Consider the following 18,131-nt stretch of genomic DNA (forward strand, 5'->3'; position numbering starts at 1 on the left):
CCTTAATAGTCATTATATATATATATATATATATATATATATATATATATATATATATATATATATATATATCAGTTCATGACATCCATTCTTACAAATTTCAAAACTCCGCCATCTCTCTCCCCACATCCACCACTGCTGGCGGCTCACCTCTATCTGCGCAATGCTATGCGCTGCTAACAGCCAACTGCCCAACGCTACAATGGCGAGTATTACAACAATGCCAACTAGCCACAGACTGCGCACAGCACAGCCAGTGATTTTTCATACAGGGCGCTATGTGGCGTTACCAATAAAAAAACCTAAACAGCCTACTTACATAGCCCCCATGCTCCCCACAAAAAAATTTACAAATTGTTTTGGGCAGTGGCCAATACAAATTTGAAAAATTTTTTCATAATTACAACAACAAAGAAATGAAATGCACACACTTATCGATACAATGTTGGTCAAAAGCTAAAATTTTCTCACAGTCCATAAAGACAGTCCTGATCGTTCATCAAAGTAAGATTGCAGTTTTTTCTCAAAGTCTGAGCAGTAAAAGAAAAGGCACACGAAAGTAGTGGATTTCCATGCAGTCTGGAAGAAGTAGTGTTGTCCTTCCAAGGGAAAGACAGTGTTGACTCTTGACATGCAGACAGGTATTGGTCCACACCAGAGCAAACCCAGAGCAGAGTCAGTCGAAGTTGAAGAATATTGGTAGGTAGGTCATCACAGAGCAGACACACTGTAGTCTTGTTAGAGATTACGATATTGGTGGGCCACCAGAGATGCAGACCCACTGCAGTCGTTGTAGAAATAATGGTATTGGTGAGTCATCAAAGGTGTAGACCCACTGTAGTCCTTGTAGAGATGGCTAGCAGCCAACTGTTGCGACTGTGCAGGTGCTCAATCACCATCGAAGAGTCTTGTGGACAATGTAGCAAGTCCATAAACCACCACTTGTCCACTCACAAAGAATTTGTTTGAAATGTCCTTAGAACCAGCAATGCTGTTATCCAGTCCCTTGCTGAATTATTAACACACGTGCAAACACTATCAGTACCTACTTCTCACATATTGTCCATATACTATGACCAACAGAAATGTGTGCAGTGAAATGTAATTTACAAGTTACTTAATTTGATGAACTGGTGTCATTACAATTTTATAACATGAGAATACAATAACAAAGATACAAAATATATCATTAAAGAGCATAATAGTACAGATAACATTTGCAGTAATACAGGCTTTACAAAAGAATCGAAATAATATATACATCAGTGTTATAGGAATTAGGACATAAGTAAATACATAAAAGATCAGAATAATTATTGAAACATCAACTTCACACATGAGCATTAAAACAGAACAGAATAAATAATGTCTTAACATCTTTACAAAGAAAGTAACATATTATAAGAAAAATTCTACACTGGAAATCTTATTACCTAAACACAGAAAGACAGGACAAACACAGATTCACATAGAGTAATAACACAAAATACTGGACAGGGTTTGTTTTCAGTGTGACATTTGGTACTGCAGTCCAACCCAAAACTTCATTCTGTAGATCGTCCCTCTTATTTCAACATCCTCTTTCAAAAATAGTTTTTCTCCACTGTACACTAGTTTTTTGGCCAAACCATTTTCTTATAGCTTCTCAATGTTTTTCTTCCAATTCATTATAGTTAGTTTCTTATATAGTCTATCCCTCCTAAGCTAACTTAAACCTACTGAACTCAGATGCTAAACTAAGGGACGACGCAATGTAGCAGCACAAAATAATTAACACAAACAGCAATGACAAAAAAATGCAAATTGGCAAAAAAAGGCAGCAATATAGGATTTAGCAAAGCAAATGCAACATTACAACTAATGTGAAGCAATGAACATCAACAAGAAAAATAAATCAGTAGTAAAACTGGCTTAACAGAGTAATACAAAGTGAAATTCAGTAGCACTATGCCTGGCACACAGCAGCAGCAAAGGCTATAACTTATACCTAAACATGACAAAGCTCAAGCAGAAAAAATATTACACTAAAGACAACAATGCAGATAAAGGAAATGTATATTCACATCTTAATGTCTATATAATTAAAGTGGTGCACCACAACTTAGTCTATGAAATAAATTACAAAGTACTTGAAAAGAAAATTATGTATGCAGTTCCTGTGAAGGAAAATGTCTTTTTGTGCTCCCTCATTTTTAGGAAGTATATCACATTATTATATACTCTATCTCTAGACAGAAAATATTTATATTAGTACATTTATAACATTTTCTTTTAACCAATGCTGCAGTGCAGCTAGAAACTAGATATTAAACAAAATAGACAAAGCAAGGCGTGAAACGTCATTCGCTATTCATATGGCGTTTCATACTACAGTAAACAATCTTTCAACTAGCAAGACAATAGACATCAAACGTTTCTCATCATTTCGTTTCAGTAAATATCATAAATTAAGAACTCTACAGTGTAATCATGTTTTCAAGTTTGAGGGTGTCGTATTTACGATGCTTTCTACAAAGGAATGTCAATAGCGAGGATAATGGCCTCTTTTTCTTCTCTCCACCTGTGCCTCTGACAGGCACACACTAATCGCTCTTTTCAAGGCGGCTGTCGCGCAGCTGGGTGCCCACGACGCATTACGTGCAGGTGGTCACTTAACTTCCTTACCGAAATATTTACGACAGCAGTTTCCGCTACAGTGACAGTCTCATATAAAAATATTTCACAGGTCAAGAATTTGCGTTACAAATCTGTAGAAACAAAATCCTGTAAATATAACAGTGTCCAAAAAATTTTCGCCAGCATAGTGATACATACACGCATATACCCACATTTCATAATTCTTAAAGTACGATTCTCGGTTTCCAAAGTCCTTTTTCACAAACCAGAGTCCCTAACCACTACTCATTATTCCTTGCTTTATTACACATATACATATTCGTAGACACTTCTTCAATATTTCATCATAATAAATACGTAGCATAATCAAATTCCTCATATAGCATCGGCTTATTGATCATTAACATACCGCAACAGCGTAATACACATCGTCATCGTAACATCATAAAACCTCAGCCACATCTCAAAATCGTCGTAGCTTCCTTCAATAATTTCAAAACCTAAAAAAAATTCTCTGCTCATGTCAAAAGTGTCATCTACCTCAAACTTACTTTAAAAATCATGATCCCATACCAAATATGTCATTCAGAGCTCTCATAGTATCACAATGGTTCCGAAAAAATATGAACAGTTCACAAAGTACAGACAAAATACTATTTCGTAAGTGTGAAGTTATCCAACTCTGTAATTACGTAAACATCTGTCACTGATGTAGTAAAATAAGTATTTGTCTCTCTCAGTTAAATGATCAGATAGCTGTGTAATTCTGTGTTAGAGAAATATGGTACCGATGTGTAAAGTTGTATAAGCAAATACCATATTAGCTAGAGCTCCTTGTGCTTGCCATACACATGGTACACAAAGTAAGCGTGTACCCCCCTGAGGATTAATGTAATTTTACCCTCAGGTGTTACAGATTACAGCAATGGAATGAAATGTATCATGGAAAACTTTCTTTGTAATTCAAAAATCTTGAAAAATAAATGGCTTCAGTACAAAATTAATCTCTCAAATGCGTGTCCTGTAGCGCTAAATGTGCGTCTTGCTGTAAGATAATTCTGTGGAAGTGTCGTAGTTATCGTCCTCTGTAAGCAAAGTTGTGCTGAAGTCAATGTACTTACCTCATCATAAACGAAAGTGAAATGCTTTGGGTATAGATATCGTAGTTATTACGTACCTTACTGTGATCAAGAAAGTACTATAATGTAACTATTGTTGTGCTACGGAAAAAGCTATCTCATTGTAGCTATACCACAAAAGTTACTACTAAAACATGTTTTACTTTCCAAAATAATACAGAACTGTGCAGACATAAAACAGATACAGTGCAAAACTAATAATATAAATTGTGTCACTCATTAGTAGCGTCGTGATATAATCGTGTAGCTGTCAAATAAACCAAATGCTAAGTCCTCTTTAATCTCACAGAAAGTACTTCAAATAAAGAATGTCTTCTCAACTAAACCAAAATGTTGCATTAAAATCTCATTAGTAGTACTGGTACATGTTCGAAGTATGTCAGCCTTATAGTCGTTATGCAATCGTGCAACTGACAAGCAAGAATGTACACTCACAGTAACACTGTGTCGTCTGTTCACTATAACAATGCATTCGTAATTTCTGTTTAAAAATGTTCCCTAGGTTCTCTACTGGACAGTTAACTTCAAAACATTGTTACATGTTAAGTTTCTTAGTGTGCCAAATTGTACTAGTAGCGTGAAGTGAAAAATTTTATGGCAAAGACTAAGTTAAAAAGCAGATTATATCTCAATAAACGGTTTTCCATGTGAAATATGGTGCAATCCTTTACTCTTCATAGTACTCAGAGTTTCAACTTGAACGCAATTATCATCCGGTAAACGTCGGTAAAGAATACTGGAGTTTTTCTCAAGGTTAGCGCCTATGTTATTTTTCTCTGAGCCAGCCGGCGCACGTGGCTGCCTGCGGTGCGAGTCTTTGTCTGCATCTCTTTGTTGGCGTGCGTCTTTATTGGGACTTGGAGACCTAACTTCTACAAATTCACCTTGTCGAGAGGGCCCTGCTTTGTGTGAATCCCGCCATTTCTGCTGCAATTCAGGTCTGTCGTAACGATCATATCGTCTGTCGTCATGCCGGTAGATTCCATAGTTTCTTTCTTGTCGGTCACTTGGTGGAGAATTTCTCCCCGAATCGTAACTGCGCGCTGGACCGTTGCGTCTTCAGTTATTCTGTCTCCCTTCATAATAATTATTTTGGTTTCCATATTGTCTGTTTCTCTGATTGTCTCTGTGATAGTCATTACCGCGGAGTGGTGATCTTTCCCTGTAATTGTTACTACTCTGCCAACGGTTGTCATATGGTTGGTGTCTGTTTTGGTCACGATTTACGTTGTACGAATAGCCTTGTCGTGTATTATTTCTGTCATTGCGGAATTGTGACAGGTGTGACCTGTAATTGTTGTGCTCCTGTTTTCGCGTTCCGCGATTGTCAGTGTCAATTTCCAGTTCTTGTAACAGTCCCTGAAAAGCTTCAATGTCGTCTTTGCATCGTCCTGCTAAAATAATCTGTCGTAAATGTTCAGGTAATTTGATTAAGCAAATGCGGATGAGTTCTGAGGGGCTGTATGGGTTTGAAAGATACTGATTCTTATGTAACATGTCTTCGAAATATTTGACAAGACTGGAAAATTCAGATTGTTCGAAATGTTTCATCATTATGATGCTATGTTTTACTCGGTCTTGTGTAGCTTGAGACCAATATGCTGAGAGGAAGGCATGATAAAATTCTCCTTCACTGTGACAATCGTGAATGACCGATCGCATTCTTACATCTGGTTCATTCTCCAAGTAGCCACACATAAATTCTAATCTGTGCTCTAATGACCAGTTGGGAGGAAAGCAATGAGAGAATTGATGGAGCCACGCTTGTGGATGAATGTCGTTGCCAGAATTCTTAAATGTTTTGAATTTACGTGCAGTAATGAACAGCTTATAGTCAGAATCATCGTGTCGGCGAGTAGCATATCGGTCATTGCTACGTCGTGTTGGCGGTTCCATCTCAAAATTCGGTGCACCTTGCCAATTTCTTTCATGATTTCCGAAATGCCCTGTGTTATTATTTTGTGACTTTTCCGTATTTCTAAGTCCCTCTTCCCGTGTTGGAGCGCGAGTGTCCTCTGAAATTCGTAATACTTGTATTACCTGTGTCAGCTGATCTTGTACTTCCCGGATTTCTCTTTGGTGTTGCGTATCAATTTGATTCTGATTTTGTTTGAATTTCCTAATTTGTTTGCAGTCTTCTGTGTCATTCAGATCATCATCTACCTTTGCAGATAAGTTAATGAACTGATCCGAAAGTTCGGCTACTTTCTTCGATAGTTTACTTATTTCCTCAGTGTGTTTTTCTGAACCAAATTTCAGAGTGTCCATTTGTGTTGAAATCGTATCTACTGTGTCCTTTAAGTTTTGCTGAATTTTTGCAAGTTGCGTAACCGAATCGGTAGATGCAACTGAGTCAATTTTAGCTTGCAAAGTCTCATGATTTTCATGAACAATAGTTTGCAGTTCTTTTATGGCTGATTCGTGATTCTGTAATGTATTTTCATGCCGCGAAAAAATAGGTTGGAAATGCTCACAAATTTGTGTTTTTACGTCATTACAGACTTTTTGACATTTCGATTCGACTTTATGCAACTCAGTAGTTAAATCTTAACGTGTTTGTTCAAGCGTATGTTCCACTGAGTCTAACTTTTGAAGCTTTTGTTCCATTGTGTCTAACTTTTGAAGATTTTGTTCCATTGTGTCTAACTGTTGCTGTGTTTGTCTCTGGTGTCGTTCCATTGTGTCTGACTTTTGAAGCTTTTGCTGTGTTTCTCTCTGATTTTGTTTCATTTGTTGCATTAATTGCAATAATAATGTATTAGTGTGTGGAATCTGTTCCTCTATGCTTTTTGGCAGTGCATTTGCACCGGCAACATTCACATTTTGACAAGCAGAAAATGTGTCTTCACTTATTTGAGAAAACGGTGAGGACGCAAAACCTGAATGTACAGTATTTCCTAGATTGTGTCCTGTCATTTCGGATTCCTGATGCGAGCTGTTGCCGACCGATCGATCGGTAACACTTCTCTGTTCACTACCTATTTCACTGTCTACACCATTTTTTGATGCCCGCTCCATTTCCCTATGCATAGTTACCAAATTACTACTTTGAATGTCTGTTAATTTATTACACAGTGGTGCTGGTAAGCTACGCTCGTCGTCACTAGTATTTCTCAGTTTACTTTGGAGCCTAGTGTTACGTTTTTCACACGCCATTATTGTCACAATATTTCACATGACAACACAGAAAACCACAATTTGAAGAGCAAAAATAAGAGAACACATTAACATAGCACTGAAAATAATATCTAGTTAATTGCAAGCACAGCTGCGAAATACTTCGTGCAAAACTACATGCATGCCACAACTGTTTTACTGTACAACAATGAAAGACTGCAACTACAAAGGAAATTCTCTCTACAATTATGCGCTAGCAATAAACAATATCTACACTAATTACACAAACTACAAGAAAAAAATCAGAAGATTCCAGTGAGGTATCCTGGCAGGGTCGCCATATGAAACGTCCCCTTAGAACAATTATACAAGACTGTGCTTAAACTGACACACAATATTTTTAGCGCAACGCAATCTGACTTTCAGTAATCCCTACAAGAGAATGGCCCTGACTAAATTAACCTAGACGTTCCACAAATCACTTACCTTACAAAAATCTTCGTTACTCAAACTACTGCAATACAGCGAGCGCCACTACTGCCAGCTAAATAAAAGATTCAAACTATGGAAGGCACTAACTATTGATAGGCATAGTTAGCGAATGAAAGATTTTAATAGAAAACGAACAATGTATTTACCTTAATCGTCATTATATATATATATATATATATATATATATATATATATATATATATATATATATATCAGTTCATAACATCCATTCTTACAAATTTCAAAACTCCGCCATCTCTCTCCCCACATCCACCACTGCTGGCGGCTCACCTCCAACTACGCAATGCTACGCGCCGCTAACAGCCAACTGCCATACGCTACAACGGCGAGTATTACAACAATGCCAACTAGTCACAGACTGCGCACAGCACAGCCAGTGATTTTTCATACAGAGCGCTATGTGGCGTTACCAATATAAAAAAAATCTAAACAGCCTACTTACAAGCTAACACGGTGCAAACCTGGTTTCTGTTCGACTAATGGGGATATTTCGACCTGTCAGTCGAAGTGCTGCGTGTAATACTAGGAAAATGATCACTCGATCCACAGATAAGAATGGAGAAGGTGATGTACTGGATAAAACGAGAATGGTTAATACGAATACGGACCACAAGAGAACATCAAATTCACAATCAAGTCCTCCTGTGGCAGAAAAGAAGGGACGATACCCAAACAGCGAGCGCACATATACCATAATCCTAAACAGAAAAAAGAGGCCAGGAATGATGAATTTAAATTCCTCAAAAGGACTGATACACGTCTTGACGGACTATGGACCTTATGCCAACTATTGTTACCGATCTGGGTAAACAAATCTCTGAATATATCTGTGGTGGGAAAGGCACCAAAGAAGACGATACTTTGAGATGTTCGTTGGATACAAATGTGGTTCATACTGTCAGAAAAAAGAAGATAGATTAGAATTTAGACTCATGTCGACGTCAAGACCACCAGAGCGGAGCATGAGCTCGGATTGCTGGAAGGACGCTGAAGATAATCGGCTGTGGTCTTTCAGAGGAACTATCTTGCTATTGCCGTAAGCGATTTGGGGAAATCATGGAAAACCTAAAACTGGGTATTTGATACGTCGTCCCCCAGAATAAGAGTCCAGTATCTTACCACTGCGCCACCTAGGCCGTCAGTAACTGAAACAGCATGGGATTCATGATATCAGCGAGAGATAATGTGGCAGATCTTGGATAATACTACCAAAGCCATTACAACATTGGGTAGCGCGAAACCTTGTTAGTCAAACTCGTCAGCTGCACTACAAAAGACGTGGCATATCCTGATAGTTTGCACGATACAAACAGCGATTTTCTACTATGCCCTGAGCGCCCAGTTCTATGTTACGGTTTCCTTACGAAGCTGATGACATTTCTTGAGTATAAACAGAGGTACATTATGCACTACATAAACCTTTAGTGATGCCTCAGTTTCTGGATGAATCTGATTAGTCACCTGCGCTATCTCCTTCAAGCAGTGTTCATGGCTGGAGGAGTGTATGAACATAAACACCCGCAACAGGGCTTCTTCGATATGTGATTTTGAATAAGTTTTTCAAACTAAAGAATAATGCAGTGTTTGCCACGACTATGGAGAATTTGAGAAACCATCGCGAAATTCACATAGTACAGAAATGGGAGTGGCGTTATGACGTAAGGAGGGAGTGGCGTTATGACGTAAGGAGTTATACCATCAGGCAAAATTTTAAACAGGCCACTGTCTTCAACGAAGAATCTCACTCTGGAGATGGCTAAAGTTTGGATAAGATCACGAAACTTTTTCACGCCCGTATGTGTGTATTGGACCTATTCAATTTCCGCTTGTACCATTTTCACGTTGTGTTTGCGAAAACTTATTTTGCAGTTCCTCAGTTACTTTGTGTGGATACGGACAGCTTCATCTGTTCGGTGAAGGGTTGTGTTCGATATGAAGCAATAAGGTGCCACCACAACACAAAAAATGGCTCTGAGCACTATGGGACTTAACATCTGTGGTCATCAGTCCCCTAGAACTTAGAACTACTTAAACCTGACTAACCTAAGGATATCACACATATCCATGCCCGAGGCAGGATTCGAACCTGCGACCGTAGCAGTCGCGCGGTTCCGGACTGAGCGCCTAGAACCATGAGACCACCGCGATCGGCGCCACCACAACAGATTCGGAACATTTGGATATGCAGCCTATAATCCTTATGCCATAAAGCCAAGTAATAACAAGGTTATATGCCTAATGGAAGTCAATGCGAAGAGGTCGGTGATTGTGCAGTTTGTGGGTGTCAGATAAAAAATGTTCACACACCATACAGTGACAGGTGCTACCCAAGGGCAGGCAAAGGGTGTGTTTCGTGTGGCCTCAGCGGACCTCACGATTAACGGGCGTAGTGTAGGCAGTCTATTTAGTATATCTGCTGCAAGTTTTAAATAAATCGCTGTCTTTGATTCGCCTTCCCCACATCACTTTCTATATGTTCTTTCCAATTAAAGCTGTCCGTAATTGGAGTTCCTGGATATTTAGTTGAATTTATTGATTTATTGACTGATTTATAGTGTAGTCGAAGTTTACCGGATTCCTTTTAGCACTCATGTGGATGGCCCCACACTTTTCGTTATTTAGTGTCAATTGCCAATTTTCGCACCTTACACATATCTAAATCGTATTGCAATTCGTTTTGACCTTATGATGACTTTACTAGTAGACAAACGATACCATCATCTGCAAAGAACCTAAGATGGCTGTCAGATTCGTGTACTAAATCGATTTTAGATAAGGAACAACAGAGGGCCTACAACACTACCTTCGAGAACGACAGAAATCACTTCTATTTTGCTCAGTGACCTTCCGTCAATTACTACGAACTGTGACCTCTCTAATAGGAAATCACGAATCCAGTCACATAACTGAGAGGATATCCCATAAGCACGCAATTTGATTACAAGTCCCTTGTGAGGTACAATGTCAAAAGCCTTCTGGAAATTTAGAAATACGGAATCAATTTGAAATCGCTTGTCAATAGCACTCAACACTTCGTATGAGTAAAGAGCTGGTTGACTTTCACAAGAAAGATGTATTCTAAATACGTGTTGACTGCGTGTCAGTAGATCGTTCTCTTCGAGGTAATTCATAATGTTCGAACACAATATATGTTCCAAAATCCTGCTGCATATCGACGTTAATGATATGGGCCTGTAATTTAGTGGATTACTCCTATTGCCTTTCTTGAATATTGGTGTGACCTGTGCAACTTCCAGTCTTTGGGTACCGATCTTTCGTCGAGCGTGATAATCATTTTTCCTCACTCAATAAGTGTGTGGGATGAGAAAGAAGATCGACAATACGTTTATGAGATAACCCATCTATCCACTCTCCCCTCTCACCATACACTGTACAGTGACTTGCGGAGTACGTGCTTAGATGTAGGCTGTTGTGTATAGGAGGGTTGCAACAATATTAGGGCGTAGCGATTTGCAGAAGACTGACGACTGGTGAAGGGAAATGGCAGTTGGAGCTGATCGTAAATAAATGTAACTTCTGCACCCAAATTCGTGAAAAGATCCACTACTGTTATATTGCACTATTGAATACAAATCACTAAATGCAATAGCAATCCTAAAATCTCTGGAAATAAGCATCTGGAGGATCCAAAGAGCAATGACAATATAAAGCAAACAGTAAGAAAAGCAGATACCATTCTCCAATTCGTAGGAGGAAACTTAGCGTATGTAATTCATCAACGAAAAGAGTGGCTTACGAAATACTTGTTTGATCGATTTTTAAGTACTAACTCATCAGCCAGGGACCGTTACTTGATCAGACTAATAGAATATCTAATGAAGAGATGCGCCTTTGGTAATAAGATCATTTAATGAGTACAATAGTATTATGGGCACGGTCAAATACTCTGCAAGCTCCCGTACAGTGTATGGCGGAGGGTACCTTGTACCACTACTAGTCATTTCCTTTCCTATTCCACTCCAAATACATCGGGAGAGAAACGACTGTCTATATACCTCAGTAGCAGCTCTGATTTTTCTTTATCTCTTTATCTTCGGGATCTGTACTAGAAATATACGTTCGCGGTAACAGAACCGTTCTGAAGTCAAGTTCAAATGCCAGTTCTCTAAATTTTCTCAACAGTGTTTCGCGAAAAGAATGTAGTTTTCCCTCCAGGGATTCCCAATTGAGATCATTAAATGTCTCCATAATATTCGTGTGTTGATCGAAACTACTGGTAGCAAATGTAACAGCCCAGCTCCGAATCGCTTCGATGCCTTCCTTTAACTCGGCCTGGCGGTAATTTAAGACACTCGAGCAATACTCAAGAATTCATCGCACTAATATTCTACACCCGATATTTCTTACAGATGAGGCACACTTCCCTAAAAGTCTTCCGATAAAACGAAGTTGACCATTCGCCTTCCCTACTCGTCCTTACAGCCTGGTTCCATTTCATACAACTTTGAAGCATTACGCCAAGGTATTTAATCGAAGTGACTGTGTCAAGCAGCACACTGCTGATTCTGTATTCAAACACTACAGGATTTTTTTTACCAGCTCGTAGGCATTAACTTAAATTTTTCCACCTTTAGATAGAGCTGCCATTCATCACACTAACTCGAAATTTTTTCTGGGTCATCATTTATCCTCTTATAATCATCTTCCCATACACCACAGCACAAGGAAAAAAGGCGCATATTGCTGTTCATCCTGTCTATCAGATCTTTTATTATGTAGGGAACAAGAGCGATCCTATCACATTTTCTTGGTATATGCCTGACGATAATATCGTCTCTGATGAACATTCACCGTCGAGGGCATGGTATTGGGTTTTATTACGCAAGAAGTCTTCGAGTCACTCACATATCTGGGAACATACTCCCTTTGCTCGTACCTTCGTTAACAGCCTGCTGTGGGGCACCGTATCAAACGCTTTCTGGAAAAAAATGGTTCAAATGGCTCTGAGCACTATGGGACTTAACAGCTACGGTCCTCAGTCCCCTAGAACTTAGAACTACTTAAACCTAACTAACCTAAGGACATCACACAACGCTTTCTGGAAATCTAGGAATATGGTATCTGCCTGTTGTCCTCCATTCATTGTTCGCAGCATATCGTACGAGAAAAGGAAAAGCTAAGTTCACACGAGCTTCGATTTTTAAATCCATGCTGATTTGTCGTCTCAAGGAAATTTCTTATATTTTAACTGAGAATATGTTCCAGAATTCTGCAGCAAACAGTCAGTAATTTTTTAGATCTCTTCTTTTGCCCTTTTTATATACAGGAGTCATCTGTTTTTTTTTTCAGTCAGTTGGAAATTGGAGCTGGGCGAGATTCGCTATAAGTGAAAACTAAGTAAGAAGGCAGCATCATAGAGTACTGGACGTACTACTGAACTGGGTTTCAATCTCTACTTGGCAACTTATATGTTTTTAACGCTTTCAGTTGCTTCTCTGCTCCAGGGATGGCTGTTACTACGTCCTGCATACCGGAGTCTGTGTGACTGTCAGACGGCGGTATACTTGTACGATCTTACTGTGTGAATGATTTCTAAAACGAAAAATTTGAAACTTATGTTTTCCTTTTGCTGTCTTCTATTGCCACACCAGACAGATCAAAGGGTGACTGGACAAAAGTCTTCGACCCGCTTAGCAGAATTTTCTCTGAGTTTCGGCAAGATCTTTTGCTAAGACATGATGGGGGTAATTACAGGGTGGTTTTTTCCACTACGTACAAACATTGGGGATTGATCGATGAGAGGATACGGAACAAAAAAGGTCTAATGAATTTACGTCGGGAAATGAATGTTTCCATGCTAGAGACCATTTACTCAATCATACATTGTTACAGAGACTGCAATCTAATACGCGCTATACCATACAGTGACAGTTGCAGTATGCGTTGAAAATGATTTCCATGTGCCTCAACTCATGCATATACACGCCATAGCATGTTCTGTCTCACTCGTTCACTTCGGCCAGGCTATAACCGAACAGTATCAAAGGCAGCATGAATACGCTGCTCCAGTATCTCCACATCTGGAATGAGCTCTGCATACGCGATACTTTCGAGATGACCCGATAACCAGAAATCGCACTGGTTGTGATCCGGTGGACGAGCGGCGATGCAACTGGACCCCTTGTCCGACCCATCGACCAGCGAAAACACGATTGAAATGCGTCCGGACGTGAACGGCAAAGTGGGCTGGAGAGCCATCATGTACTAGCCACATAACCCTTCGAATCATCAGTGTCACTTCTTCCAGCAGGGAAAGCAAATTCACCCGCAAGAAACGCCGAAATTTCCAGCCTGTCAGGCGACGCGGTCCCAAAGTAGGTCGCCAATTATCCCGCCCCACAGATTTCGGCTGCACCGATGCTGATGATTCGCTGTTACCATACCACGGGGTATTCTGCGTACTATCCCACAGATGACTGTTATAAAAGCCGAAGATACCACTCGCGTAAAGGTTGCCTCATCTGTGAATAGAGTGAATGACACAAATCTCAGAATCGTGGTTTGACAGGTGAAGAAACCAGTGACAAAACTGCTCCCTATGTGGAAAGTCTATCGCTAGTAAGCCCTGCACATGCTGTAAGTGATAAGGTCAGTAACAATTGTGACGGAAAATGTTCCACACGCTCGTTATGACTGGACAAAAGTCTTCGACCCGCTTAGCAGAATTTTTTCTGAGTTTCGGCAAGATCTTTTGCTAAGACATGATGGGGGTAATTACAGGGTGACTTATTATTGGCGGGCCAACTGCCTTCCACAGTGTTAATCAAATTTTCCTCAAAGTCTGGTGTCTGAACATTTCGGGTGCGTCCTTCATGATTTCCTACTTCCTGCAACGACCCTTTCTCAGACAAACACTGTTGCAAACATTGAATGCTGTGGTTGTTGCCGGCGGGGCTAGGTCTCCTGATACGACTTTGCTGTCCGCCGCCCGTTGCCTTTCGCCTTTCCGTAAGGCAAGCTGTCGGTTCGAATACGGAACCATTGTGTACAATGCTGCATCAAATTTACTACAAATCGAATCAGCAAGAGAAGGAAATCGGACACATTACCAATTACTGTGGCAGGAGAGGGAGCTAAGGGCATGACGTATGAGGAACAGTACCACTCTTTAGCAGAAAACCATGCATACTAAAACTGTGGCTGGATTGTACAGCGAGTATTAGCTTTATTCAGTACTACTTTATTACAAAGTAGTACTGAATAAATGGTCTCTGGCATGGAAACCATGCATTTCCGGACATAAGTACATTAGACCGTTTTTGTTCCGTATCCCCTCATCGATAAATCCCTAGAGTTTGTACACGTTGGGAAAAATTACCCTGTATATGCTTGCGCATCTGTGTCGTTGAAGAAGAACAAATTTGTATTAACTTTTCCTTGGCGTCATCTGGGCGTTCTTTTGGGAACCGACAATCTGTGCTTCCGCAGGACTGTCTGTATTACTGTGTTATTATTATTGTGTTGTTAAACCACGGACGGAAATTGGAAATTTGTTTTAAGGACTTATGGGACCAAACTGCTGAGGTCATCGGTCCCTAAGCTTACGCACTACTTAATCGAACTTAAACTAACTTATGCTAAGGACGACACACACACACACACAAACACACACACACATATGCCCGGGGGAGGACGCAACCTCCAACGGGGAAGCCGCACGGACCGTGACAAGGCGCCCCAGACCGAGCGGCTACCCCGCGAAACCAAGGACGGTCTTTTCTCTTCTTATCCACTTAATCGGCACGTTCTTCTCCAGAGTGCGATTTACAATCAGTTTAAACTTTTCCCATAATTTCTTTACGTTCATCATATTGGGTATAAATGATATCCATTCATGGTCTAAGTGTAAAGTAAACAACGCCTATCCTCTCTTTCTAGCAAAAATACTCTTCTATCCTTCTTGATGAATTTATTAGCTGTAGTGACCATATTCGCTATGACGACATCAAGATCACTCTCTATTCGGACATCGTCAATAAGATTAGGCCTGCTTGTAGCTACGAAGTCTAAAATATTTCCATTGCGTGTGGGCTGTCGAACTAACTGCTCAAGACACATTTCGGATAACCCGAACAAAAGTATTTCCAAAGAGTACCTGTCGTTTCCACCTGTAATGAAGCTATGTCTACAATGATGTGACCTCCTAACATCGTATCGGACCCCCCTCTGCCGTTGTAGTGCATCGCCTCGACGTGGCATGTACTCAACAAGACGTTGGAAGTCCCCTGCGGAAATATTGACCATGTTGCCTCTAAAGCCGTCCAAAACTGCGAAGATATTGCTTGTGCAGGATTTTTGTACACGAACTGATCGCTCGATTATGTCTCTTAAATGTTCGACAAGATTCATGTCGGGCGATCTGGGTGGCCACATCATTCGCTCCAATTGTCCAGACTTTTCTTCAAACCTATCGCGAATAACTCTGGCCCAGTGATGGTACTTGCACCCATAAAAATTCCATTCTCCAAGTATCCGAACACAGCCGTTTCCAGTCAATCACCCAGCCCATGTAAACACAGTGCACAGCATTACAGAGCCACCACTAGTTTGCACAGCGCCTTTGTTGGCAACTTGGGTCCACGGCTTCTTGGGGCCTGCGCCACATTCAAATCCTACCACCAGCTCTTACCAACTGAAATCGTGACTCATGAAACCTGTCCACGGTTTTCCAATCGTCTAGGGTCCAACCGATATGGTAACGAGCCCAGGAGAGGAGCTGCAGGCGATGTCGTGCTGGTACCAAAGCGACTCTGGTCAGCCATCTGCTTGTATAGCACATCAACGACAAATTTCGCCGCACTGCCCTAACGGATACATTCGTCGTACGTCCCATACTCATTTCTGCGGTTATTCCACGCAATGTTTCTTGTCTGACAACTTTACCCAAACACCGCTGCTCCCAGTCATTAAATGAAAACCGTCGGCCACTGTGTTGTTCCTGGTAAGAGCTAATGTCTGAAATTCGGTATTCTTGGCACCCTATTGACACTGTACATCTCGGAATATTGAATTCTCTAACGATTTTCGAAATGGAATATCCCTTGTCTCCAGCTTCAGCAATCGTTCCGCGTTCAAAGTATGTTAATTCCCGTCGTGCGGACATAATGAGATCGGAAACCTTTTCACCATAATCACCTACCCCGCCAGTATACTGCCCGTGAATACGCGATACTATCGTGATCTGTATATGTGTGTATCGCTATCGCATGACTTGGTCAACTCAGAGTATACTAAGTAGGTTTAAATCGTTTCTGACTAACGTTGCATGATCATGGTATTTCCGTGATACTGAGCTTAGACTTTCTTTGAATGATTCTAAAACTATCACTGTGAAATCGAGTGACCGATAATAAACTTGAGTTCACCTAGAACTGTTACACGCGTTCAGATGACTCCACCGTCAGACGCGGTTTAGACCTCGATAGGCACAATATTGCTGTCGATTTCAATGAACACTTCCTCTCCTATGGATTTAATATGTCTTTTAGATATAAATTCCATGCAGCGTTACGGTGATAGACGCTACGAAAGAGGTGGTGAACATGTAGAAGTTTCACTGCTGAAAAAAAAAATGCAGGCAATATATTACTTCCTCGCGAAATGACCACGACAAGAAATTACACCAGACATCGTTGCGTATCTGATTTTTGTGTAGACAATAGCGTCGTCTAGGAAAAGCATTGTGGGGAATTGATGAGACCTTGGCTACACACCTGCATTAGGACTTCGGAAAAAGACTTCAGCAGGTCTCTACGACATAAATAACTTCTAGGTTCTTCAGTCTAGAACCACGCGATCGCTACGGTCACAGCTTCGAATCCTGCCTCGGGCATGGAAGTGTGTGATGTCCTTAGGTTAGTTAGGTTTAAGTAGTTCTAATTTCTAGGGGACTGATGACCTCAAATGTTAAGTCGCATAGTGCTCAGAGCCATTTGAACTTCTAGGTTCCTGGAGAGTTCATATTGCAGATTTTAGAATTTCTTCTGTCCTATACCCATATTGAGTAGCGGAATAATAATCGTATGCATACTCTCCTATTATATTCCTGTGGCCTCTATGCAGGACATACGATGGTGGCAGGAGAAGGTTTCCGTGCAGTTTACGGAATATTTGCGTTTCCCAAAGAACTTTTATAATTTACAGCGGTTCTTCGCTGTCATTTTCATAGGAATCCACCAATTCCGTAGTTGTGACTAAGGAGTTTACTGCTGTAGAAATAACGAATGACAGGTACACTGTTTGACGACTGCCAAATTGATGTACAGTAATGACATAAAGAGAGTTGTGTGAAGACTATTTTTAATGGAGTTTTTGTTAATGGTGCAATCCCAAGCAGCAGTAAACCAAAGGGGATTGACAAGCATCGTATACGCTATCTGTTTTAGTATAAATCTGTTGCATCTTCTCTATGTCTAGTCAAAAAAAGTAGTCTTAGATCATTTCGTCCCATCTGTTGAGATGTTATTTAGAAATGGGATTACTAACTTAAAATGAGGTATTTGCACATCAGATGTCTTCAGAAAAGATACATTACGCATGACATAACTCCCCTGCCTGCGTGCACTGCGCTACCGTAATGCGATAGTTACTCAGTTAATGATGATGATATGTATGGTAGCATCTCACGAGGGTCGAAACCTAAACTGGCTTTATCATGGGGAGAACACGCCGAAAGAAGTGCTGTGTCAAAATTTTATCTGCTAAGCCGCACTGCAAGCATTTTTA

Source organism: Schistocerca gregaria, chromosome X (genome assembly GCF_023897955.1).
Source record: "Schistocerca gregaria isolate iqSchGreg1 chromosome X, iqSchGreg1.2, whole genome shotgun sequence".
NCBI classification, from domain to species: Eukaryota; Metazoa; Arthropoda; class Insecta; order Orthoptera; family Acrididae; genus Schistocerca; species Schistocerca gregaria.